The sequence below is a fragment of the Myxocyprinus asiaticus genome, chromosome 5 (assembly GCF_019703515.2).
Source record: "Myxocyprinus asiaticus isolate MX2 ecotype Aquarium Trade chromosome 5, UBuf_Myxa_2, whole genome shotgun sequence".
In the NCBI taxonomy this organism is placed as follows: domain Eukaryota; kingdom Metazoa; phylum Chordata; class Actinopteri; order Cypriniformes; family Catostomidae; genus Myxocyprinus; species Myxocyprinus asiaticus.
The window spans coordinates 16911176-16936701 of record NC_059348.1 but is presented as its reverse complement, the minus strand read 5'-3'; the positions used below and the strand labels follow the sequence as shown (position 1 = coordinate 16936701).

General features: G+C 38.4%; 1 pseudogene; it reads right to left on the bottom strand.

Moving 5' to 3' along the window:
• Nucleotides 1-96: 96 nt before the first annotated feature.
• LOC127440603 (carboxyl-terminal PDZ ligand of neuronal nitric oxide synthase protein-like) lies at nucleotides 97-14720 on the bottom strand (annotated as a pseudogene).
• Nucleotides 14721-25526: the final 10806 nt, after the last annotated feature.

The window sequence follows — 25526 nt, the reverse complement described above, 5'->3', positions numbered from 1 at the left end:
ACAGACTGGATCAGTATGGAAATACACAATGATTTAAGCTGGTCTTTTCAGCAGGCACAGTCTTCACACACACACAAAAGCATGCAGTTACTGTCCTCAGCTGACCAGGTCATTCCTCTCATCAGTGTTGGACTCATATCCAGAGGCAATGCCAGACACTCTAAATCCAGGTGTCTCTAGTGCGCTGAGGAATTGGTTACCTGGAGGAGAGCAATCGCATGACTGATCTTCATCCTGACCAGAGTCACAGTCCTGCTCTGGCTTCTTCTTCTCCTGGTCTGAAGGTTTCGAGAAGATAAAAAAGCTGTCCAGCCGAACAAGGATGTTCGAGAGAGGAAACCTCCCTTGAGCAGTTTGGGGAGGGTTGGGACTGGGTTCAGGTGGTACAGCTGGCATGTTGATACGCAGGGCGATTTCCAAAAGGCTGTCTTGAGATCCCACTTTAGGGAGGAAATGACATAATGGCACAGTTAATGACACAATCATTCTGATTTTATAAAATCATCCTGTATCATTAGTTTATCAAGCTGGAAGCATTAGCTCTAGACATATTATCGCTAGAGAAAAAACAGACTGTGCCACCAAGCACTAACTTAACCTGTCAGACATAGGGGAACTAGAAAGAAAAATCTCTTGAATGCATTTGTTTGCCGATATACATAGATATTAGAGATGCATTCTAGGTGTATCACAATGCTTTCTAAAACCATTCTGCATTGATGCACAAAAATAATAATCTAAACCATAAACAAAAATTATAATTTTAAATTAATTATTAAAGGTGCACTCTTTTGTCTTTGTGCCATCTTGGACTTACACTGACACCTAGCAGCTTGAATGCAGCATCATTTAATATCAACAGTTTTCAGTTAAAATGTTAAAAGTTCCATTGTAGAAATGTATTATTCACAGTCAGCCATGATTACTTTAATCAATGAGTGAAAGTGTCAAATAACAGGACGGTTACTGAGAATGAGTAGAATTCGGCTGGTCATGTGATTCTAGCATGGCAGCCCCCATGTGTGGACCCTCTCCATGTAGAATAAAACAGCTTTTATAAGATTACTGATATGACTGAAGTCTTCATTTTAATGTGAGTGGTCAAGATTTCCAACATATATTGCAAAATTACAATTCATGTCTTTAGAAGTCTTTTAGAAATTTTTTAATGAGAAAAATCACTGAGTGCACCTTTAATAATTGCATTTATTGAAAGAGCATATGCAATATATTTCAGATACAGATAGTATGCAAAATCTGCCACACTAAATTAAAAAATTTCAGAAGCAAGAATAAAACATCTTAAGACTGCAAAGACAGCATGTAGGGTGCATCTGAAACAGCATAAATAGGTTTATATAGGAGACACAGTTGTGGGAAACAATATCACACTCTGAAAGCTGATTATCCATTCTTAACCCTCCTATGGTATTGAAAAATGGCACCTCCATTTTGTACAAATGTAAAAAAAAAAAAAAAAAAAGCTCTGTGTAAGAGTCTCACTGGTTCATTTTTTTTGTGTAAGTTTGTTTGTGTGTGAGTGGGTGTGTATGTTTTGTACTGAGGATGTTTTAGAGTCTCACCCTGTAATTTTTGTCTGTTTATTTACGAATGAAAATATTTGTACATTTATACTGTATATTAGTACAACTTTTATGCAGTCGCCTTAACTCAGCAGTGTAAAGAGACATTAACATTCAAAATCATATTGTACATTCCCAGCCAGAGCTGTCACTTCAAAACAAAACTCTTGAGCTGGTATCAAAGCTTCCATATACTTTGGAAAGTACAACACAAATCAAAATATTTCAAGATTTTCACCCCCTTTGATGATAAAAAATTGGTCTTATTTACAGCATAACATGGTTTTTCAGTAATCGGAATGCAATCGGATAGCACTTGACCACATTTAATGCCAGGAGTACTGTAAATGCACCTAAGCTGCATTGTGATCGGATCACTGAAACCACTTTCAGGGGTGGTCAGGGAAGGATTCTAACCGCATTCAAAGAAGGTATGTGAAATACACAAAAGACACTGTGGTCTTACGATCTGGTCACCCATTTTAATGAATATCCTAATCATTATTCCACTGGACTAGACTTGTAATCTCTAATTTCTCTCCCAGTCTGTTTTCACCAGGGGTGCTTTTAAATAATCAACCCCTTTTTTAGTACTAAACCCTATTTGCATTCTTTACGGTGAAAATATTTCTAAGGTGGAGAAAGCAGTTGACCAGATATCTTATTTTTCATGTGTCAGTGTGATGGAAAGCATTTGAATTATCTGTCAATGTTTTCAAAATTCAATAAATGATGGCAGATTTTTAATTAGCGCAGCCTTTGATATAATATGTAATAGGTTTTTTTCATTTTCCGTGAGTAAGTGCGATCGGATCTCTATCCGATTACGCTTGAGATGCATTGAGATGTAAGATGTAAATGCAGTCAACTATTAGGTTACAAAATGCATGTTAATGCCAAGTGTAAAGGGTCCACTGAGATGCTCCAATACAGCATTGTAATCGCAGCTTGATCCTTGTATTGAAATGGAACTGTGAGGCACATAGACTGACCTATTGAAGTGAGGCAGCAAAACTTACAGGGTGAGTTTTTGTGTGGCTGAGTACGTAGCTCCAGATCTTGGACGTGTTTCACCAGCAGAAGAGATGCTGCAGAAGTTCAGTGTTCTGCTGCAGGAGCTGCTGGACTCTGGCTTGTGCCTCCATCCTGGCACTGGACTCCACCGACAGCTGCTGCTGCAGCAGAGCCACCTAAACAACAACAATTACTCCATCACTGAATGATTCATGAAACAAGAGCAATGCCACCGATATACTTTGTACACTAATAATTGTAGCCTGCAATCAATAGACAGCAATCCAATTAGGCACAGAGAACATAATGACTCAATGTAACATGTGATCCGACCTGTGTGGAGGCGGCCTGACTCCTCTGCTCCTGCTGTTGTAACTGTCTCTGCAGGAGCTGCACCTGATGGCTCACAGTTAGAGGGCTGGAGAGAGGAGATGCCAGTCTGGAGGACACCAGCACTGAGTCTTCACACACCTGCGAGTAAAAGACTGAGCATGAAGTTTTAAAAAACATCTGATATTAAGTTTGAAATTTTTATGAAAAGGCGCATTTTGTTCATGTGGTGTAACCCTGAGAAAACTTCTTGATATTTTTGACTCAAAAATGTATAATATTTATATAAAAAAGATTTGTTTATTTTTGTCTTGAAAATGTGTTTGGAAATTTTTTGGAAATTAATGATTACGTTGTTTATACTCTCATGTATTCAAGGTGCAAAGAAAGTATTATAAAACTTTTTACTTAATAGTTACACCACAATTTTATATATATATATATATATATATATATATATATATATATATATATATATATATATATATATATATATATTTTTTTTTTTTTTTTTTTTTTTTTTTTGAAAGTTCTATAGAGGAGAACATAACACAAGTGTTTTAAACTAGATTTTTAAAAGATTTCTCATTATAACACCTTGTACAACCTTATTTGTCAATATTTATGGAATATATATACACACTGGCAGCCAAACGTTTGGAATGATGGACAGATTTAGCTGTTTCGGAAGGAAATTGGTACTTTAATTCACCAAAGTGGCATTCTACTGATCACAAATTATAGTCAGGACATTACTGATGTAAAAAAAAACAGCACCATCACTATTTGAAAAAAGTTATTTTTGATCAAATCTAGACAGGCCCCATTTCCAGCAGCCATCACTCCAACACCCTATCCTTGAGTAATCATGCTAAATTGCTAATTTGGTACTAGAAAATCACTTGCCATTATATCAAACACAGTTGAAAGGTATTTGGTTCATTAAATGAAGCTTAACATTGTCTTTGTGTTTGTTTTTGAGTTGCCACAGTATGCAATAGACTGGCATGTCTTAAGGTCAGTATTAGGTCAAAAGTGGCTAATAAGAAGGCTATACAATGCTTGAAATTGCCAAAAACTGAAGATTTCATACAAAGGTGTACACTACAGTCTTCAAAGACAAAGGACAACTGGCTCTAACAAGGACAGAAAGAGATGTGGAAAGCCCAGATACAACTAAATAAGAGGATAAGTACATCAGAGTCTCTAGTTTGAGAAATAGATGCCTCACATGTCCTCAGCTGACAGCTCCATTGAATTCTACCCGCTCAACACAAGTTTTATGTACAACAGTAAAGAGAAGACTCAGGGGTGCAGGCCTTATGGGAAGAATTGCAAGGAAAAAGCCACTTTTGAAACAGAAAAACAAAAAGAAAAGGTTAGAGTGGGCAAAGAAACAGACATTGGACAGCAGATAATTGGAAAAGAGTGTTATGGATCTTAACCCCATTGAGCTTTTGTGGGATCAGATAGACTGTAAGGTGTGAGAAGTGCCTGACAAGACAGCCACATCTATGGCAAGTGCTACAGGAAGTGTGGGGTGAAATGTCACCTGAGTATCTGGACAAACTGACAGCTAGAATGCCAAGGATCTGCAAAGCTGTCATTGCTGTACGTGGAGGATTTTTTGCTGATAACTCTTTGAAGTAGTTTAAGAAGTTCTGAAAATTTTTAATTAATGTCCTGACCATACATTGTGACCAGTTGAATGACACTTTGGTGAATAAAAGTACCAATTTCTTTCAATAAGAGAAAAATCTGTACATTTTTCTAAACTTTTGGCTGCCAGTGTGTGTGTGTGTGTGTGTATATATATATATATATATATATATAAAACACCTGGAGAAAACAATCAGGGGAAAACCAATCATGAAAAGAAACTACAAAGGACTACAAAATTAACAGGAAACAGGAACGGGGAACTAAACAAGAATTTCAAAATTAAAGTCTAAGCAAAAACACAGGGAATACGTGACAGAGCGCCCCTTTTAAGGAGCGGATTCCAGACGCTCCAAAAAACAAAACAAAAAAACAAATTGTCCATGGGATGTGGGGGAAAACAGGTAGTTCAGGGGGGGCACAAGGGGCAAGGGATCAGAGAAACAAGGCAAAGTCAGGAAGGCTTGAAACTAAGGTGGCGCTGGAGAGATGGAGAGCCAGGGTGACGCTGCAGGCTCAGAGGACCAAGGGAGGCAGCCGCAGGGCAGAGACAGGGTCAGGAGGCCTGGGAGGTGGCCGCAGGGCCGAGACAGGGTCAGTAGGCCTGGAAGGCGGCCACAGGACAGGGACTGGGTCAGGCGGCGGAGCCGCTGTAGGAGGAGTCTCTGGGGGAGCGGGCGGAGCCGCTGGGGAAATAGTCTCCAGGGGAGCGGGCGGAGCCGCTGGGGAAGAAGACTCTGGGGGTGGAGCCATGGAAGACTCTGGGGGCGGAGCCGTGGGAGGCTCGAGACAAAGAGTCCTGGATGAATGGGAAACGACCTCTGTGGTCGCGATCATGGGAAGAGACTCGGGAACGACCTCCGTGGTCGTGAACATGAGCAGAGACTATGGAATGACCTCCGTGGTCGTGGGCGTGGGCAGAGACTCGGGAACGACCTCCGTGGTCGTGTACATGGGAGGAGACTCGGGAACGACTCTGGCTCTGGGACGGACGAGGCTGGCAACGCTGGCTCTGGGACGGACGAGGCTGGCAACTCGTTGGCCATGGCAGGCGTGGGCGCTGGCTCGTTGACCGTGGCAGGCATGGGCGCTGGCTCGTTGACCGTGGGCACAGGCAATTTTTGAGGTAGGGTCTTCATGGACCTACGCACCGACATCAGTGGCAGATCATACAACTTGGAGACAGGGGCCGTGGAAGGCTTTGAGACAGGGGCCGTGGAAGGCTTCAAGACAGGGGAGCCAAAGACGAAGGTTTTGGCCCAGGGTTCCCGCCATAATCCACTGTATAATGGGAACCACAAAGTTCCAGAGCCTTCTCCACATATTTGCCGAGCATCCAGTGAGGATCAGCCGGAGGCATCAGTTCCCTCAGTGCACTATTCAGACCGGCCCAGAAGAAAACCACCAGAGAGCGGTCTGGATAGTGCACTTCATTTGCCAGCTCTAAAAACTCATGGACATGATCCTCAACTGGACGGTAGATCCATATATAGATGCTAGGCCACCTTTCCCCTCACACACCACGGCCCCAGGGAAGACAGGCCACCACAGAAGCCGCAGCCCCTTGCGTCCTGGACCATTAAGAGGGGACCATGTGTGGCCGTCGGACCCCGCTGATTACTAGACCATTCTTTGGACACTCCCAAAGAGCAGCTAGATCCATTCCTTGGTCAGTCTTTCTGTGGAGAGACAGGAGAGGAATGAGGATTTAAATGCAGCTTTAATGAGGACAAAGGATGAACAAAGGAACTCAGAATTAAACGAAACAAAAACACGGCAAACCAGGCACAGAACATGACAACACATGTAAAGTCTGACAAAGAAGCTTCACAGTGGGGATGGTATTCTTTTCACTATAGGCCTTGTTGACCCCTCTCCAAACATAGCGCTTATGGTTGTGACCATAAAGCTCTATTTTGGACTCGTCACTCCAAATTACAGTGTGCCAGAAGCTGTGAGGCGTGTCAAGGTGTTTTTTTGTGGCATTGGTGCAGAAAAGGCTTCTTTCTGGCAACTCGACCATGCAGCTCATTTTTGTTCAAGTATCGTCGTATTGTGCTCCTTGAAACAACCACACCATCTTTTTCCAGAGCAGCCTGTATTTCTCCTGAGGTTACCTGTGGGTTTTTCTTTGTATCCCAAACAATTCTTCTGGCAGTTGTGGCTGAAATCTTTCTTGGTCTACCTGACTTTGGCTTGGTATCAAGAGATCCCCGAATTTTCCACTTCTTAATAAGTGATTGAACAGTACTGACTGGCATTTTCAAGGCTTTGGATTCTTTTTATATCCTTTTCCATCTTTATAAAGTTCCATTACCTTGTTACGCAGGTCTTTTGACAGTTCTTTTCTGCTCCCCATGGCTCAGTATGTAGCCTGCTCAGTGCATCCACGTGAGAGCTAACAAACTCATTGACTATTTATACACAGACACCAGTTGCAATTTAAAAAGCCACAGGTGTGGGAAATTAACCTTTTATTGCCATTTAAACCTGTGTGTGTCACCTTGTGTGTCTGTAACAAGGCCAAACATTCAAGGGTATGTAAACTTTTGATCAGGGCCATTTGGGTGATTTCTGTTATCATTATGATTTAAAAAGAAGCCAAACAACTATGTGATAATAAATGGCTTCTTATGATCACTATCCTTAAATAAAAGACTTTTTTGCATGATCAGTCATATTTTCTAAATCAATGGCAAAAATTCACAATTTCTGCCAGGGTATGCAAACGTTTGAGCACAACTGTATATATATATATATATATATATACGCTACTGGTCAAAAGTTTTGAAACACTTGACTGAAATGTTTCTCATGATCTTAAAAATCTTTTGATCTGAAGGCATATGCTTAAATGTTTGAAATTAGTTTTGTAGACAAAAATATAACTGTGCCACCATATTAATTTATTTCATTATATAACTAAAATTTAATAAAAAATAAAAAATAAAAAAAAACTTTTTTGAAATTGATGACTTGGACCAAATAATAAACAAAAGCAGCCAATAAGTGCCCAACATAGATGGAAACTCCTTCAATACTGTTTAAAAAGCATCCCAGGGTGATACCTCAAGAAGTTGGTTGAGAAAATGTCAAGAGTACATGTCTGCAAATTCTAGGCAAATGGTGATTACTTTGAAGATGCTAAACTATAACACAGTTTTGATTTATTTTGGATTTTGTTTAGTCACAACATAATTCCCATAGTTCCATTTATGTTATTCCATAGTTTTGATGACTTTACTATTATTCTAAAAAGTGAAGAAAAAAAATTATAATAAAGAATGAGTAAGTGTTTCAAAACTTTTGACCGGTAGTGTGTGTGTGGGTGTGTGTATATATATATATATATATATATATATATATATATATATATATATATATATATATATATATATATATATATATATATATATTGATGATATAAAGCATAACCAGAGGTGGGTAGTAACATGCTACATTTACATTACAGTTATATGTACTTGAGTAACTTTTTGGAGAAAATGTACTTTTAAGAGTAGATTTAATGGTGGGTACTTTTTACTCTGAAAAAAATTTACTCTTACTCCGTTACAATGGGGGATGTTACTGTCGTTCCATTACTGGTTTTAATTCAATAAGTGTTAATAAATGCGTAATTTATTGAGAGAAATGTGAGTGGGACTTGTAGGGCACCGGTACTTTACAGCGGCACTCTGTCACTCGACTCAAGTTCATCACTGCAGCAACAGCAAAGTGCTCAAAATAAACACTTTATTTTCACACAATGAAAATGAAGAAGTACGTTTATGTGATGCCTTCACTCAACACCAAAACAAGCAGAAATTTCAGCATACAGAATTACGGATTCAACTAAGAAAACATGTAAGTTGTGGTGATAATGATAACGCAGGCTTGTTTGTTATGGTAATGGTCAATTTCAGCATGATTCTGTACCTACGGGCTCTTTTAATTATACATTTTCTTATATCAGTGCTGCAATACATCAGTACATATAAATCCATGTTACAAACTGTCTACAATGGACGTGAGCGATGACCCAACACCATGCGGCGCATCCATTGTAGACAGTCATTGATTATGGGAGAAATCGGTTTTTGTTGCATCGTGCCGCCGTGTCTGATGTAGACAGAGTGTTATTTTGCTCTGCTGATCGCATGCTTGATAATGCAGCACGAGCATACAGCAATATGCCTTATAAAGCATGTGTGTGATGCGTTTTTCTTAAGGACTACAGAGAACAAGCTCTGAACTAGAATAAGCCTAAATTAGCTTCTAAACACAGAGATAAGTTGCAACTTCACTTTTTTATTGCACAAAACGAATTATCTAAATTCTTTTGTCAGTGTATATACTGTAAGCTACAGAATATTCTGATCTAAGAATCCATGCAGGACTTTAAAAAGTTGTGAAATAGCGATATTAGGCATTAATAATGCATAATCTTGCTTTGATTCATAACTACAAATATACAGTATTGTATGCATAATAATATAATTGAGCCTGTGAGCAAATCTTTTTTTTTTCCTGTAATAATTGCTAAGAACGTTTTCAAACTTTTCTTCTAATTTTCAAACCCAATCTATCAAGCATCCTTAAAGCATTAGTTCACCCATAAATTAATATTCTGTCATCATTTAGACTCACTCTTGCTTTTCCAAACATTTGTGTCTTCATCTTCTCTGGAACCAAAAACAAGGTGTTAGGTAGAATGTTATGGACTGACATCCTCATTCACCATTCACTTTCAAAAATGACAAACACATGGAAGCGAATGGTGACTGAGGCTAAAATTCTGTCTAATATCTCCTTAATTATATTAATTGTGTCCAAGTCATACTAATTTAGAACATGAATTATATCATCATTTTCATTTTTAAATCACTGTAACAGTGCTATAAAAGATGACATAGGCACATGATTCATCCACACAGTTACTCACTAGTTACTCAGTACTTGAGTAATCTTTTAATTCTATACTTTCTTAGTCTTACTCAAGTAATAATTAACATTTGTACTTTTACTTCTACTTGAGTAATTCATTTTGGCTAATCTACCCACCTCTGAGCATACCTCCAAAAAACATATTTACTTGAACACATTAGTTTCATGACTACAAACAAATAAATCAAGATGCCATGCAACTTTGCTTATAAATGATAATGATGATGATGACAATGAGGGTGTAATTATGATGTTGATGACCTACTGTGGCTAATTAAATTTGTTAAAAAAATTAATTTGATAAGCTTTATTGGTTTATGTCTGATGCAATCAATAGTGAGTCAAGGTCACTTAATGCCTTCTCACCATCAGCATTGTCTAGACTTTGTTTATGGCACACCTCAAATGCCTGACCCACTGTTCACACAATCCTCGTAGCCTGGCTCTAAAAGAAAGACAGTAGATCTTTCAGTTACCGAGTTTTATTGAAAATGCCAACCCTGCTTTTTAACATGCTGATAAACATCTGTAGGTGTTCATATAATGTATGACAGAAAAGCTGGGTTGGGGATAGACAGAAGAATTAATTCACATCACAGAGGAAGAGGAATTTATGAAAGAGAGTGACAGATATAAAAGAGAGTGTGAGAGAGAGAGAGTGAGCATTACATTTATGAGTCTATCCCACATTGTTGTGGTGCTGTCAAAGTGACTGATTAGTTCATTTCAGATGGTCCCTGGGGCTGTGAACAAAATCCAAGCCAAAAACTCACGACCAGCTTCTACCTACATTGATTTCCCTTCCTAAAGAAAAAGGCTAAAAGAAATCAGAGACAAACTTTTGATGTTTTAAAATCTCCTATGAGAAAAAGCCAAAGATGCAACAGAATAATTTAGATTTGTCTTGAAAGCAGTTTGTCCATTAATAGCAAAGCATAATTTTTGTGTGGAATTTGAGGTATACTGTTTGTGGGGGAAAATACTAACAGGTAGGTTCACTGCAGCTCTATTTAAAACTTTACGTTCTTTTTATAGTCACAGCTTGATTTATGAATGTCATTGAAGGGTTTGATTTCTCTTATTCCTTCAGTTTAAGAACAAACACATGGACAACAAAGTGGTTTTCAACTGATGGGACTCAGAATAATAAAAATACATTGTTCTAATAGGGTTGTGAACAACAGGGAAAACACATTCCTAAATTAAAATAAAAAATACTTAAATGCTTACAATATCAAAAGCTGTTGGACACACTCTGCTTAACGCTATAACGCGGTATGTATCAAATATGATACACAATGTTTGACAGCTCCTGTAACACACACTGTTCAAGTTGAAATGCAAAAAAACTTTGGTATGAAAGTTTCACATGTTTATGGCACAATCTAGCAGCTATTTGTGAAAAAAGGTGGATTCAATGTTTATATCGATCTATTTAAAATGGCGGCAGACTTCCGCAAAAAATGACTCTTATATTGGGATAAATTACAGCTTATTTTAATAAAGTAAAAATGACAATAATTATTATATTTTCACTGAAATTTTATTTTTTAAAATGAGTATTTGCTAAATATAAGCAACTTATGCTTGGTTAAATTGTTTTATATTATTTTATTGAAAAAGCCTGTTAAAATCCATATGTATCAAATATGATACAATAGGCTTCCGAGGTATCTCTCAATCACCATTCCATTCCATTCATGCCCACCACAAAAAACAAAAAACAAAAAAACAAAAAAACACAGAGCATTGAAAATTCTGGCATATACTTTTGATAAGATATATTTAAAATGTGAACTAATATTTCTGTGTATTTTCATATATGCAGCCTGCTCTGTCATTATAAAGATCTCATTATTTTACATTACAAGCTATGATGATGTCATCTTACCATAAGTTCCTGAGACCCAGCAAAAAAAGTTTTACAATTTCCCTTTTATCAATGTCAATATAGTGTTTGGTGCATAAAATACATTTGATTAAAATTGTTTATTTAATTTTTTTTATTATTCATATTGAATTTGATGTGCTGAATTGAACTGTGATACAATTCAATCCATATTTATAGACCAAGGAGAGGACGTTGTCATGGCCAAACTCTCAAACATTTGGTATCTCCGAAAAGCCCAGGGAGTCATCTGATAATACCCCGATATTTACCACTGTAGCATGTATGGGCTAAGAAAAACTTAAATAACAAATGCCCTACACAAAAATGAATTGCTGGGCCTCAGGAGGATAATGACCTTTAAATCCTGATGCATCAAATATGAAAAAAACAAAACAAAACAAAAAAAAAAAACATGCAATTTTTTGTTTTACGATTTCTTTTTATATGTTGTCTAAGCGACTCTACTTCTTGAGAAGGCTGAGGAAATTTGGCATGTCAAGCAGAATCCTCAGCAGCTTCTATAGGTGTACAATCGAGAGCATCCTCACCAGCTCCATCACAGTCTGGTTTGAAAGTTGCACAGCTCAGGACTGTAAGGCTCTACAGGTGGTGGTGAGAACTTCCCAAACCATCGCTGGAGAGCCCCTACCAGGCCAGGGTCATCAGGAGGGCCCACAACATCATTAAGGACAATAGCCACCCCCAGCACAGCCTATTCACACTCCTACCATCAGGTAGACGCTACAGGAGTGCAAAAGCAAGAACAACCAGGCTGAGAAACAGTTTTTAAATGCAGGCCATCAGGCTTGTGAACGACTCTCATCCGCTGCCCCTCCCCCAGCACTGCAGACACAGTTTTCCCTCTGTTTGTAAAAGGTGTTAAGCTTTACCCCACACTGCCTACACACACATATTTATGATTGTAACAACATTTTGGACCACTACTAAGGCTACCTCCGCAGGCCTTTGCACATGGCCATCTCCATGTTTACAATGCATAAACACACTTTCTCTTGTACACTATTTTTAATTTATGTTTCTATTGTTTACACTAATATGTACATGTATACACTTTTACTTGTGCACTATTTGTAATTTATTATTTATTTTCTCTCCTTATGTCCTGTTTAAAGTATGTCTGAGGTAGCTGGGAGGATTCACAGAGAAAGAATTGCATTGTACTGTGTAACACTGTTTAATGTACATATAACAATAAACTCTTAACTTAACTTAATGGTACTAAAAACAGTTTAATGTCAAACAATTAGAATTTTCTGAAAATTCTATCATATGTCAGACTTTACAGGGTTAATTTTGTTGCAAATTCATGTAACTTATATGGCTGATAATAATGCAATATTTAGCCCAGTGTTTGTTCTTTTGCTGCATACAAAATTACATAACAATAATAGTCAGGATTTGAGTACAGAGAACCCAAGCGCAGATAGTCAATGCTTTACAAAGTCTTTATTAATCAAAAAATAAAATAATCACAAATCCCCGGACAGTGGTAAACAGGGCTGTGAAAAAAAAGAAAAAAGAAAAAAAAAAACCCATAAGAGTTCAAAACAGGAAAAGCAAACAAAAACTAGAACAAACAAACTAAAAAACCTAGAAGACTAAACAACCCACAGGGAAAGATCATGACCAACCAGGAGGATGAATCCAGCACAGGACAGAGCACAGGAGAAGAATGCGAATGTTTGTTTCGTTGCGAAGAAGAAGGACCACACCGACGCGTTAGCTGTCGTCTGGATTTCCAGTTTCACCATCTATGGAGAAGGCTTGCCTATTAATATTCATGTGACAAGCCCTTCACCACTGGAAGGTTAACAAGGGTAATTGGCGCACAGACGTGGAGGTTCCAGATGTCTGGTCACGGGTGCCAGATCGTGCCTCATCCCTGAGAAAGAAGGTCCTTCCTCAGGGGAATTTGCCAGGGAGGGGCTGTCGCGAGGAGTGTGAGTTCTGAGAACAAAGTCTGGGTGGGCCAGTAGGGCGCTACCAACAGGACTTGTTCCTCGTCCTCCCTGACCTTGCACAACATCTGTGCAAGTAGGCTCACTGGGGAAAATGCATACTTGCGCAGACCCCGGGGCCAGCTGTGCGCCAGTGCGTCCATGCCGATGGGGGCCTCGGTCAGGGAATACCACAGCGGACAGTGGGAGGATTCCCGGGAGGCAAACAGGTCTACCTGTGCCTTGCCGAATCGACTCCAAATCAGCCGGACCACCTGGGGGTGGAGCCTCCACTCTCCCCTGAGCGTCACCTGCCGTGACAGCGCATCCGCTGTGCGATTGAGTTTGCTGGGGATATAAGTGGCCCGCAGCGAGTTGAGCCGCTGCTGGCTCCAAAGGAAGAGATGGCGGGCAAGTTGCGACATGCGGGGCGAGCGCAAACAACCTTGGCGGTTTATGTACGCTACCGTTGCCGTAGCAAGGACCAACACATGCTTGCCCTGGATCAACGGCCGAAGCCTCCGCAGGGCTATCAGTACCGCGAGCATCGAGACAGTTGATATGCCAACGCAGACGAGGGCCTGTACAGGAACCTGCGGCTGCGTGCCCATTGCAAACAGCACCCCAGCCCAACTTGGAGGCATCTGTTGTGATGACGACTCGCCTGGAGACCTGCTCTAGGGGAACCCCTGCCCGTAGAAATGCCAGGTCCGTCCAAGGGCTGAACAAGCAGCGGCAGATCGGTGTGATAGCCACGCGATGCATGCTGTGGGCCATGCCCATCTCGGGACTCGAGTCTGAAGCCAGTGCTGAAGTGGTCTCATATGCATCAACACGAGTGGCGTGACTGCCGCCAAGGATGCCATATGCCCCAGGAGCCTCTGAAATTGTTTCAGTGGGACCGCTGTTCTCCCCCTGAATGCCATCAGGCAATTCAGCACCGTGAGATGAGCGGTCATAGCGACCGAGTCCAACTCCATCCAGAGAAAAGAGATGCTCTGCCCCGGGGCAAGCTTGCTCTTTTCCCAGTTGACCTGAAGCCCCAATCAGCTGATGTAGCTGAGCACTAGGTCCCTCTGTGCACACAACAGATCTCAAGAGTGAGCTAGGATCAGCCAGTTGCTGAGATAGTTGAAAATGCAGACGCCCACTTCCCTTAGCAGGGCAAGGGCTGCCTCTGCGACCTTCGTGAAGACGTGAGGCGACAGGGACAGACCGAAGGGCAGGACCTTGTACTGATATGCCCGACCCTTGAAGGCAAACCAAAGGAACGGTCTGTGACGAGGCAGGATCGAGACATGAATGTACGCGTCTTTTGTTAAAGCACTTACCTTGCTCCATGTACCCAACGTAGGACTGGTCAGCGACGGGGGAGGACCACCCTCATGCAGCTCTTTCAATGCCTTGGCTTGGTGGACTTGCAGGAGGGCCATGGCATGCAGAGCGGAGGCGGCAAGCCACTATGCCACCACAAGGATTTAGAGCGCATTGGGAACTGGGCATTCCAAATTGGGGAGAAAAATCCCCCCCCCCCCCCCCCAAAAAAAGAAGAAGAATTAGAGAGATCGATAAATTATGAAAAATGTATCACCTTTGCCAGATTAATATGTAATCGTGAAATCCATAAAAAAGTAACTGCAATCTGAAAATGAGTATTTTAAAATGTAATTTAATCTAATTACAATTACTTGATTTTTGTAATCTAATCTGTTACTACCTAGCACTGAATATCTTGGGTTCGAGCAATTCTAAGGATAATCAAGGCTCAAGTGACAAATGTTTTATCTTATGATTCATTTGTTTAGTTCATCCAAAAAAAAAAAAAAAAAAAAAAATTACATTCTGTCATAATTTATTCACCCTAATGTTTTTTGGTAAGGTATCCCTTTAACAAACAAACAAACAAACAAAACCAAAAAAAATTTATAACCCATAATTTCATATTGTCTTAATTGTTGTTTTCTAACAAAAATGTTAGAGCCCCTACAGTATAAGTTACCGTACCATGTTTAGTTCTTCAGGGGAAACTTACTTAAAAAGACCTTTGACAAATACATCTCTCAGTCCCCATAGAATAATGTCTGATTGCAGAGACCCAGTGTTTGAAGTGAAGTTGGTACTCAACAAAATAAACATAATAATTCAAAATACTGACACCAGCAGCTTTATAATACTGGCACTGTTGCAAATATGTAGCTGAACCTACATTTACAGGCATTGACAGTGTCTCTTTTCTGAATTGTACTATGTGTATAAAATGTGAGTAACATCTACCATGTCTTAAAGGCTCATATCATTCACCCTTTTGTTGGATAACAAAAAAGCATTGAGCTTTGTGTTCCGCTTTGCAATGCTGCTGCATTACCACCACGGGTGTGCATTCACTTTCAATAATTCAATGGCATGTCGTCAATTATTCCTTACATATTCTCAACTAATTTATCAGTCTGCTTTGAAAATGGATTGAGTTACGTAGTCTGTACTAAGCATTTTGATCAGCCTCTAAGAATGTTTTTTTTGTTGTTTTTTTTTAAACATACAGTGGAGGTATTAGATTTTTAAGTATTAACATTTTAAAGTCTAGATTTACATTTTCTGAAGGAAAACTAGTGCTTGCAAAGCAGCAAAATAATTGTGTTAAAATTTTAGGTAAGTTTATATTTCAGGTATTGGTTATGTAAATGAAAGTCTGCATAAGAGCCACTTTGCTATTGTCATGAGAGATCCTCCACTTGAAATCCGAATGCAAGTGGTCACAGGAGACACATATATGACCAGGTGTAAACAGTGATATCCTCATTCCATCACACTGGAACTTCAAACTGGGTATAAGTCCTTTCCTGCATAAGATATGCTATTCACACAATACCTTTGTGAATGGTCATCAAATGTCCACATTATGAAGGTCGACTTCGGAAAATTCTGTCAAATTTGTGAACCCTTACCTGTTTTCGTCTCATAGCAGCCAATATTTCAATCCTGCTTTTAGGTCTCACAATATACAGACTACCAATAAACTGTCAATAAATAAATAAATAAATAAATAAATAAATAATAAAAAAAATAAATAAAAATATATATATATATATATATATATATATATATATATATATATATATATATATATATATATATGAAAAATAATGTGGTCAAATTATTACATTCTAAGAAAATGCTAATGATAATTACATTCATGCAGGTGCAACAGGTGAGGTACAACTGCAATGGTAATTTCACACTTTAATGATACACTGTTACTGTCCATGCTAAACATATAGAAAGATATAATAATTACAATAATTGTTCCACAAAATAATTACATGGTTGTACATGTTGTTGATTTGTACTACACAATACTTACAATATAATAACATGGTAACATGTGCATTCATTTAAAGTGTGAGCCACTTAATAAGAAATGGGAGTTTTTTTTTATATATATATATGCACCTTCACCTCGAATGTGAGCCCGTGCTGGAACTGCCCTTCATTATCAGCAGGGATCATATGATACCAAATTATATTTACTTTTATCCAGCATTATGTTTGAAGTATGGATATATCAATCGATACCTTTACTCAAAACATGCTTTACCCTCCAGACTGCACCGGTTTCTGAAGGTTTTCTCATAAAAATATGACGGCAGTCCTGACACTGTCTAAAGGCTGTCCTCCACGAAGGATTTAAGCAATATTTACAGTAAAAAAATAAAAATAAAAAAAATAAAAACATCTGAATGTTTGTTTCGTTGCGAAGAAGAAGGACCACACCGACGCGTTAGCTGCCTGTTAGGACGTCTAGATTTCCAGTTTCACAATCTATGGAGAAGGCTTGCCTATTAATATTCATGTGACAAGCCCTTCACCACTGGAAGGTTAACAAGGGTAATTGGCGCGATGTAAATAATATTTGTACGGCAATCATTCGCCATAAATCATGCTTTACACAATGTCTGCAGAACAGTATCCAGCCGCCTAATTAATATTAATAAAGCATTCATCGTAGTAGGATTCGTAATTTGGTGTCCTTTCAAAAGGTTTGTGTGAGCGCCACTGTAAAACTGAAATAAAATAAATTAAAAAAAAGCCACTGTAAAATATTTATGAAGTGCTGACATCTTGTGGTAAAAAGGTGAAAGCATCTCTTTTTATAAGAGCACTTTGCCTAAAGCTTGCACTGTTTGTTCTAAAAATGTAGGCATTAACCCTTTAAAGGTATAGTTCACCCAAAAATCTAAATTCTCTCATCATTTACTCACCTTCATGCCATGCCAGATGTGTATGACTTTCTTTCTTCTGCATAACTCAAACAAAGATTTTAGACGTGTTTCTCAGCTCTGTTGGTCCTTACAATGCATTGAATGGTGACCAGACCTTTGAAGCTCTAAAAAGCACATAAAGGTAATCTATGAGACTCCTGTGGTTTAATCCATCCAATATGAAAAAAAAATAAAATAAAAAAATCAATGTTTAAGTCCCTTTTTTTAATTTTTTTTTATACCATAAATCTCTACTTTCACTTTCAAAATTTGAAAGGATGTGAAAATGAAAGTGGAGATTTATAGTATAAAATGGACTTAAATATCTGTTTCTCACCCACACCTACTGTATAATATAGCTTCTGAGGATATGGATTAAACCATTAGAGTCCTATGGATTACTTTTTTGTGACCTTTATGTGCTTTTTAGAACTTCAAATATCTGGTCACCATTCAAATGCATTTTAAGGACCAACAGAGAGTTTGCTGAATAAATATTTGTTTCTGTTCAGCAGAAGAAAGTAAGTCATACACATCTGGGATGAAGGTGAGTAAATTATGAGAAAATTTTCATTTTGGGGTGAGCCATCCCTTTAAACTCTGGTACATTTTTTGGTTGCTGCTAGCAATTTTTCACTCCCAATGAACATAATTTTATTGTATTTTTTATTTTTATTTTTTTAAATGTATAAGCATGTTATTCTGGTTCTGTTTGCTCTATCCTCCTGCAAAAAGAAGGGGTGGCAGGGAAGGGCTATCAGCGAAGCCACTGACCAGGAAAATAAAAATGGCACCTTAAAGAGGTCATGAGATACAGATATCAAATTTTCCTTGATCTTTTGACATTGACAGTGTTCAGTGTACTATAAAAACCTACTGTACGTTTCAGAACTCAAAACATCCTCCTCGCTGCAAAAAGAGCACTTGTTGAAACCAAGCTGCCAAAACGACTCGTTGTCATGTCATGTGATGTCACACTGTGGTGGTAAACATTTGCATCTGACCGCCTCATCAACAACACATCAACGCCTACTTCACCTTATCAGTTCTGTAGCCCCACCCTGAGCAGTGAGCTTGGAAGCAGAAAGCAGAGAGCAGGTCAGTCAAGAGCAGAGAGCCAATCATAACAGTTGCCGTTTACTGTCAAGTCTTAAAGGACAAGCAGCACCAAAACCGAGCATTTCTGACAGAGGGTCAGAATGAGGGTGGACAATGATCATGTTTTAAAAACGTATGACTGTTCTTAACGTTTTTTTTAAATTTGTTTTTTTTTTTAACATATATCATAACTGAACCTCAAGGAACATATTAAAATAATAATAATAATAAAAAAAATGCATGTCATGACCCGTTTAAGAGTAAACTAATCACACGTTTCTGGCTCTGCCCACAGACCCGCCAACTGGTCCATGATAGAGTAAACTGGTACTACTGTTATTTTGGCTACATACTACATCCACCAAACAACATTCACCATTCAGTTTTTTTATTTGCAAATAGAACTGGATATTTATACACTGTAAATTTTTTCTTGTGGTAACCTAAAAATGTGCTAAATTAACTGGATTAAAAACTTTATTTAATCTAAATTTACCTGATTTTGTAAACCACAGCCTCTCATGGCTTATTGCTTTATTATTCTGCTCTCTTCCCTCATATAGTCCGCAATATATTATTAATATATTTCTTGCCCATAGTACATTTTGTAATACATTTTAACGTTCTTGACATATGGGTTTCTCTGCAGCCTCTGTGTGGCATCCAAATTATCCAGACTAGCACCCGCCTTCCAGTCTTACTGGCTGTCACCAGTCCTTTCAAACCCCAGCAAAAGCCTCCTCCAAGTGTTCTTTTCATAGGGATGGTTAATTCTAATATCAAAACCTGATATTGCCAAGAGCAATGCTCACTTTGATGGCCATAGCCTCTAGAAATCTCCTCTTTGTCGGTCAAGTATCATGCAACCAAGTTAGATTTTAGACAATATCTACATAAAAATAAATAAAATAAAATATATAAAATAAATAGCTGATTCTTTATAATTTGTGTTTTTATTGCTTAATGTTCTTTTGCCAAAAAAAAAAAAAAAAAAAAAATAAAAAAAAACAATGATAAAGTCCTTTGTTTTTGGCTTTAATTATATTGTTATTCTGTTATTGTATACAGTATACTATTATGTGGTTGTCATAACACCTCCAGTTTTCCCACTTCCTTCCTAAACAGTTTCAGTGTTGTTTGTTATCAAACCTACAACTGTGATGTCATCAGAAAATCGATGATGGTGCTCATTTCATGAAGTCTTATAACAGAGTGTACAGTACATGGCTTTACAACAGTTTGCAATAGAGTGTAACTCTTGCCAAAGTGGAAGTCAGATTTAAACTTAAGGCTTTTTTTTTGTTTTTGTTTTTTGAGTCTGCAGTTCGTACAGTGCTGCCTTGTATGAAATTATCACAGTTGTGAGAAAAATAATGGGCTGTTGCCTAACATGACTAGTACATAGTCTGCCTCATTCATGCTGGTTTTGTTATTTCAGGTGGCTCTGTCATACCGTCACCATTTATAGAGACAAGAATGACCTTAATGTTCTTTTCATGTTCTTTTGGCTCATGGGTCTACCTCTCGAGGTGTTGAGTGACTTGCGTCATTCCTGCTGAATTTGGTTGTGATGTGACTATAAATAAGAGCACACAATAGCACAACGAACGTGTGTGCTGCTTGACACAGTATGAATTCACAGTAAAAAACAGGTCAAGAGAGTCTGTCTTAGAACGAACTGTGCCTATTAAGTTTTTTTTTTAATTTTATTTATCTTTTTACTTTTTGGGACTGTTGTTCCACTGTTCATCTTTTGTCAATTTGACCTCAGATCAGTGTAGCGCTTCATAATGCTGTCAAGTCAACAACAGCCTCCTTCTGAGCCAGAAAGAAAGAGAAAAAGGGAAGAAATGGAGAAAGAGACAGACAGGGAGACCAATATGAAGGACAAATGTTCCCTCATTAAAGAAAAATGTCAGCTTGATAACAGCATGATGCTAAAAGCAGATAAATAAAGCCAATCAGTGGTAATTGTTCTGTTGTCAACAAAACTAAAGTACCAGCAATGCATTAGAGGCTTAAATTGGAATGTTTCTTATTTGTAAGTTGAGAAACAAAAAAGCAATAAAATCAAATACATAATTAAAACAAACATTTCGCAATTTTACAGAATTCAAAAGCCTTTTATTAATTTTTGGGCTTATTTCTCAGCTTTTGATTTTTATACTTCAAATATCTTTATTTCCAATTTTTTGTTGCTTGCAATATCAGTGTAACGGGAGCCAGCTGGTACGTGTAAACCTCACTCCCCTGGCCTCAAGAGGCGCACTAGTGACTGACGCTAGAGGCTGTAGCATTAAGCCTTCTCATTAGCTTGCCCACCTCACACGTCCCGCCTCCCATGCCGGCTAACACCAGTTCGAATCCTGCCCGGAGCAGGTTGAGCAAGACTGATTACATCAGTACTATCTGATTTATTACTGTAATTATTATTATCATTAATCACAAAAGTATTTAGACACAAAAGCCACACTTAAAAATGTAATAATGTCATTGCATTAAATAACAAAGTACAAATAAGTGCCATTTATTTGAAAGCAATAAAGCACATTCTCACTTTTCAAAATATTTTTTTTAGGTTTTAAATAGTAAAACAACAGATATACTATTCAAATAAGATTAAACGTTTTTTGACACTTTCAGGTTGTTGGAACACCTGTTAGGAAACCTGTGTGAAATTGAGGGGAACTGACTTCATACATCCTCTAATGTACATGTCCTTGGGATCAGTTGGGTAAAAGTATTTACAAGAATTGCTAAGAAAAGTTAAATTAGTTCTGCTCAAAGGTCTAAAATAATTTATTTGCAGATGCTAATGGGTTTGAGATTTATGCAATGCAATTCTTGCATTTTTAAATGTGGCTTAAAGTAAGTGTTGAGATACTTCTTGGGGCCATTGTATGTTATTGTTAGAATATATATAACCACTCCAACCTCAGCTTGTGCCTATATTTAAATGAACAATAGCTGAGAGTAAAATGAGAGATTTAAAATAAACACTAACTCAGAACCAATAGTTCACTCCACCTTCCTGTCCGACAGATTTGTAAGGACTTCCTGGTCTTCAGCTAATGTATTCGGGAATAGAGGTCACAAATTTGCTTCAGTTATATGGGACAATGGGGTGGAAAACACAAGGAAATTTCTTTGAAATTTTCCCTCCACATAGTATATTGTTCCTTCATTTGTGTCTGCAAGCTTCAGTGTGACTCAACCCCCACCATCTTCACTGTATAGCCCAGAGTTATGATTAACTTATGCGTGGAGTTGAGTGTAGGATGTCACCTTAAACATCAGCAATGACTAAAGCCAGCAGTATTTACAGCAAATAGTCGAGATCAGTCTGATGACAATGTTGTTAATTTAATCAACACATCCTTGGTTAACTTTACCACAAGAGGGAAATGTTCCCTTACTGTAAGAGTGCCGCCCAGTACCCATTTAGAACTAGGAGTGTGGGCTAGTGGTGTGAGCTCACTGTCTAGCAATTTACAGGCCTCCACAGTCTGGGCTTTCCCTTATGTATTTACTATGGCATTACAATAGAAATACTAAAATAGTAACAGTATTTTGTTAGGGGAGTAAGAGAATCATTTCTACAACTTATTTCCAAATCAAATTGAAAATATGTTTAGATTACCACTTGCATAGTTTGTTTAATAGAGACCATTCTATGAAAAAGATTCTTCAATGTTTCTGAGGTTGACTTCATTGTCTTTATGTTTGCGGTCAAAGAGATGCCAATGATGTATATGTAAAAGTAATAATAAGTCACTTCAAGGTTTCTGCCCCCCTTTCAAATTATTTTACTGTAATATTGTATGTTATTCTAAACTAATAAATATCCACTTGATAGCCATTTTTAAAGCTTTTATATCCAAATACTGTGTTTTATCCAACATCATAGGCACAAAAACTATGTACGCTATGTATGCAACGCATAGGGGTGCTACACAATGGGGGCGCCAACAGGGCCATTTCTAAAATGATCAAGGGTAACCCCCCCATCACTCCCCAAACCCTGCCAGACCCCACACCCTTCACACTGGAAGGCAAAAACAATCAAGGGGACCCCTGCCACCCCCATCAACCCCCCACCCTTGGGCGCCAACTTTGATGTCCTTCTACACCAGTGACTGCATCGCCAAGGACCCCTCTGTCAAACTCCTTAAGTTTGCAGACGACACCACTGTCATCGGCCTCATCCGAGATGATGATGAGTCTGCATACAGAAGGGAGGTTGAACAGCTGGCTGTCTGGTGCTGTCAAAACAACCTTGAGCTGAACATGCTCAAAACGGTGGAGATCATTGTGGACTTTAGGAGGAACACCCCAACACTGATCCCCCCCTCTCACCATTCTAAACAGCACTGTGGCAGCAGTGGAGTCATTCAGGTTTCTTGGGCACTACCATCTCACATGACCTGAAGTGGGAGACCCACATTGACTGCACTGTGAAAAAGGCCCAGCAAAGGTTGTTCTTCCTTCGCCAGCTGAGGAAATTCAACCTGCCACAGGCGCTGCTGATACAGTTCTACTCAGCAGTCATTGAGTCTGTCCTCTGCACTTCAATAACTGTCTGATTTGGTTCAGTTTTTTTCCCTCAGGCTATCCATCTCAATGGAGATTATATTAAATTAAATTGCCCCATTGAGCAATAACTATGTGCAATACACAGTTTAGCCTTTTTTATATTTATCCAACACATCCAACCTCTTCTGCCATTTCATTCCTCTAAAAAAAAAAAAATGTATTAAAATTTGTATTTGCACTGTACATAACAGATTGTATTAGATTTGCACTACCCATGTATATGTGTGTATGTGTGTATGTGTGTGTCTGTACGTATGTGTATAATTAGTTTTATTTTGTATTTCTTATTATTATCTATGTCTTGCTGCTGTTTTTGTATTGTTTTTGTATTGTTGTACACTGGAAGCTCCTGTCACCAAGACAAATTCCTTGTATGTGTAAGCATACTTGGCAATAAAGCTGATTCTGATTCTGATTCTGACATACACCCCCGTAAATGGACAGCAAAATCACATGGTAAGAAAATACAATAAAACATATCAAATTACACAACTGGCAGGAAACTCTTTGTGAAAACTCATTGCATCCATGTGTTTAGAACTTTGGTCTCTCAGACCCCAAGTATATGTAACATTTTATGGAGGACATGTGATGAATGTTATCATTCATAATCAGTTCCCAAAAGATTAGGACAACTTATTAGGTAGCATACTAACAATTTGATGTTAAGGATGTTTTTTCAAATGATAAAAAGATCTTGGGGTCTCTCAGACTCCAAACAGAACATGAGGATTGAAAAGGATCTCCCATAGCATCAGAGTTCATTTTGCTTTTAATCCTTAAAAAATTAGTGATTTCTCATAAGCGTTACAGTGAAACCGCCATTTTCCTCACCTCTAATCACAATCGTGACGGATATTGTAGACACCTCCAAAGTGTTTTCATTCACTTTTAAAGGGCAGCATATTAAGGGGGAGGGTGGACGAGCAGATGAATCAGTGTGGAGCGCCGAAGCATCTCAGCGCCATCACTACACAGCAGAGGTAAACAAACCCCTGCAGAGGCGTGGAGTGGGTGAGATGAGTGGGCCACATGGTCACCATGGACACCAGTCTTCACTCTACAAAGCTTTGCTGAAAAAAAAAAAAAAAAAACACACCTCTGGCTGGCTGTGTATTCTGGAAAACCTGAATGGTCTCTTGGTAGCAGTTAATTATGTGTGTTTCTGCATGTGTGTAAGCGTATAGTGTGGAGTTAGTCTTTTTATGAGGCTCACTGAGAAACATGCCAGGCATTGGGTTGTTAGAGGTGACTAAGAACCCCCATTAACCTGTGTAAGGGTTTACTGTATGTGGGGTATGTGGGTAGAGGAAGTGGAACCACTCTTACATGTATCATGTTACCTGAGGATGATAAAACAGCTATTTTCTTTCAGCTGCTATAAAATAAAATAAACTACACGGTTCCTATAGTAATATATATTTCTTATATACAATAATTACTCAGCCGAAGTATTACTTTCGACAAGGATTGTCATAAAATATTGATACATTGATTATTGATCAGCACTGTTATTTCTCAATATGTTTTTGAGGCATCCATTTAAATTAGTAGCCTAATTTTGGTGCTTTCCTATTCATCCGTTTAATGTAGTCTGGTGTAATAGCTTTGGGAGACCACAATGTTTACTGTTCTTAATACTAAGTTATCATCAACTCTGTCACCCATATATTGTTGTGGACAACGTTATGTTATGGCAGATAAACAAATTGGAGAGTTTTGGGAAAAGGGCAAAAGAAGCATAGTTTGGAGTCATTTCAGATTCTAATTGATGGAGCTGGCTAATATCCCATATGAACAGATATCATGGCGAGTGACAACAAAAAGGTAAAAGCAAAAGGTTTTAACCCTAGGAAAAAACTATCAATTGATTCTCCACAGGACAAGCAGTTTATAGTCGGCAATTTGCAGCTGCTTAACGTGGTCCATTTTTCCAAAACATGTTAGAGGACATGAAACCAGAGCTATTAACATTGCGTTGAGAGAATATGTTTGAAGAGACAAAGACTATTTTGCAAAAACGAGTAGCCCTACTTATATCTGAAAAAAACTGTTGATATATGCATCGATCCCAAGTCTACTATCCACGCTCAAAAAGATTCATGTCTGAACACGAAATGTAAAAAATTTATTCAAACAATTTTCCCCCCACTTTTTCCCCACATGAAAGTTCAATAAATAACAATTGTTCATCAAA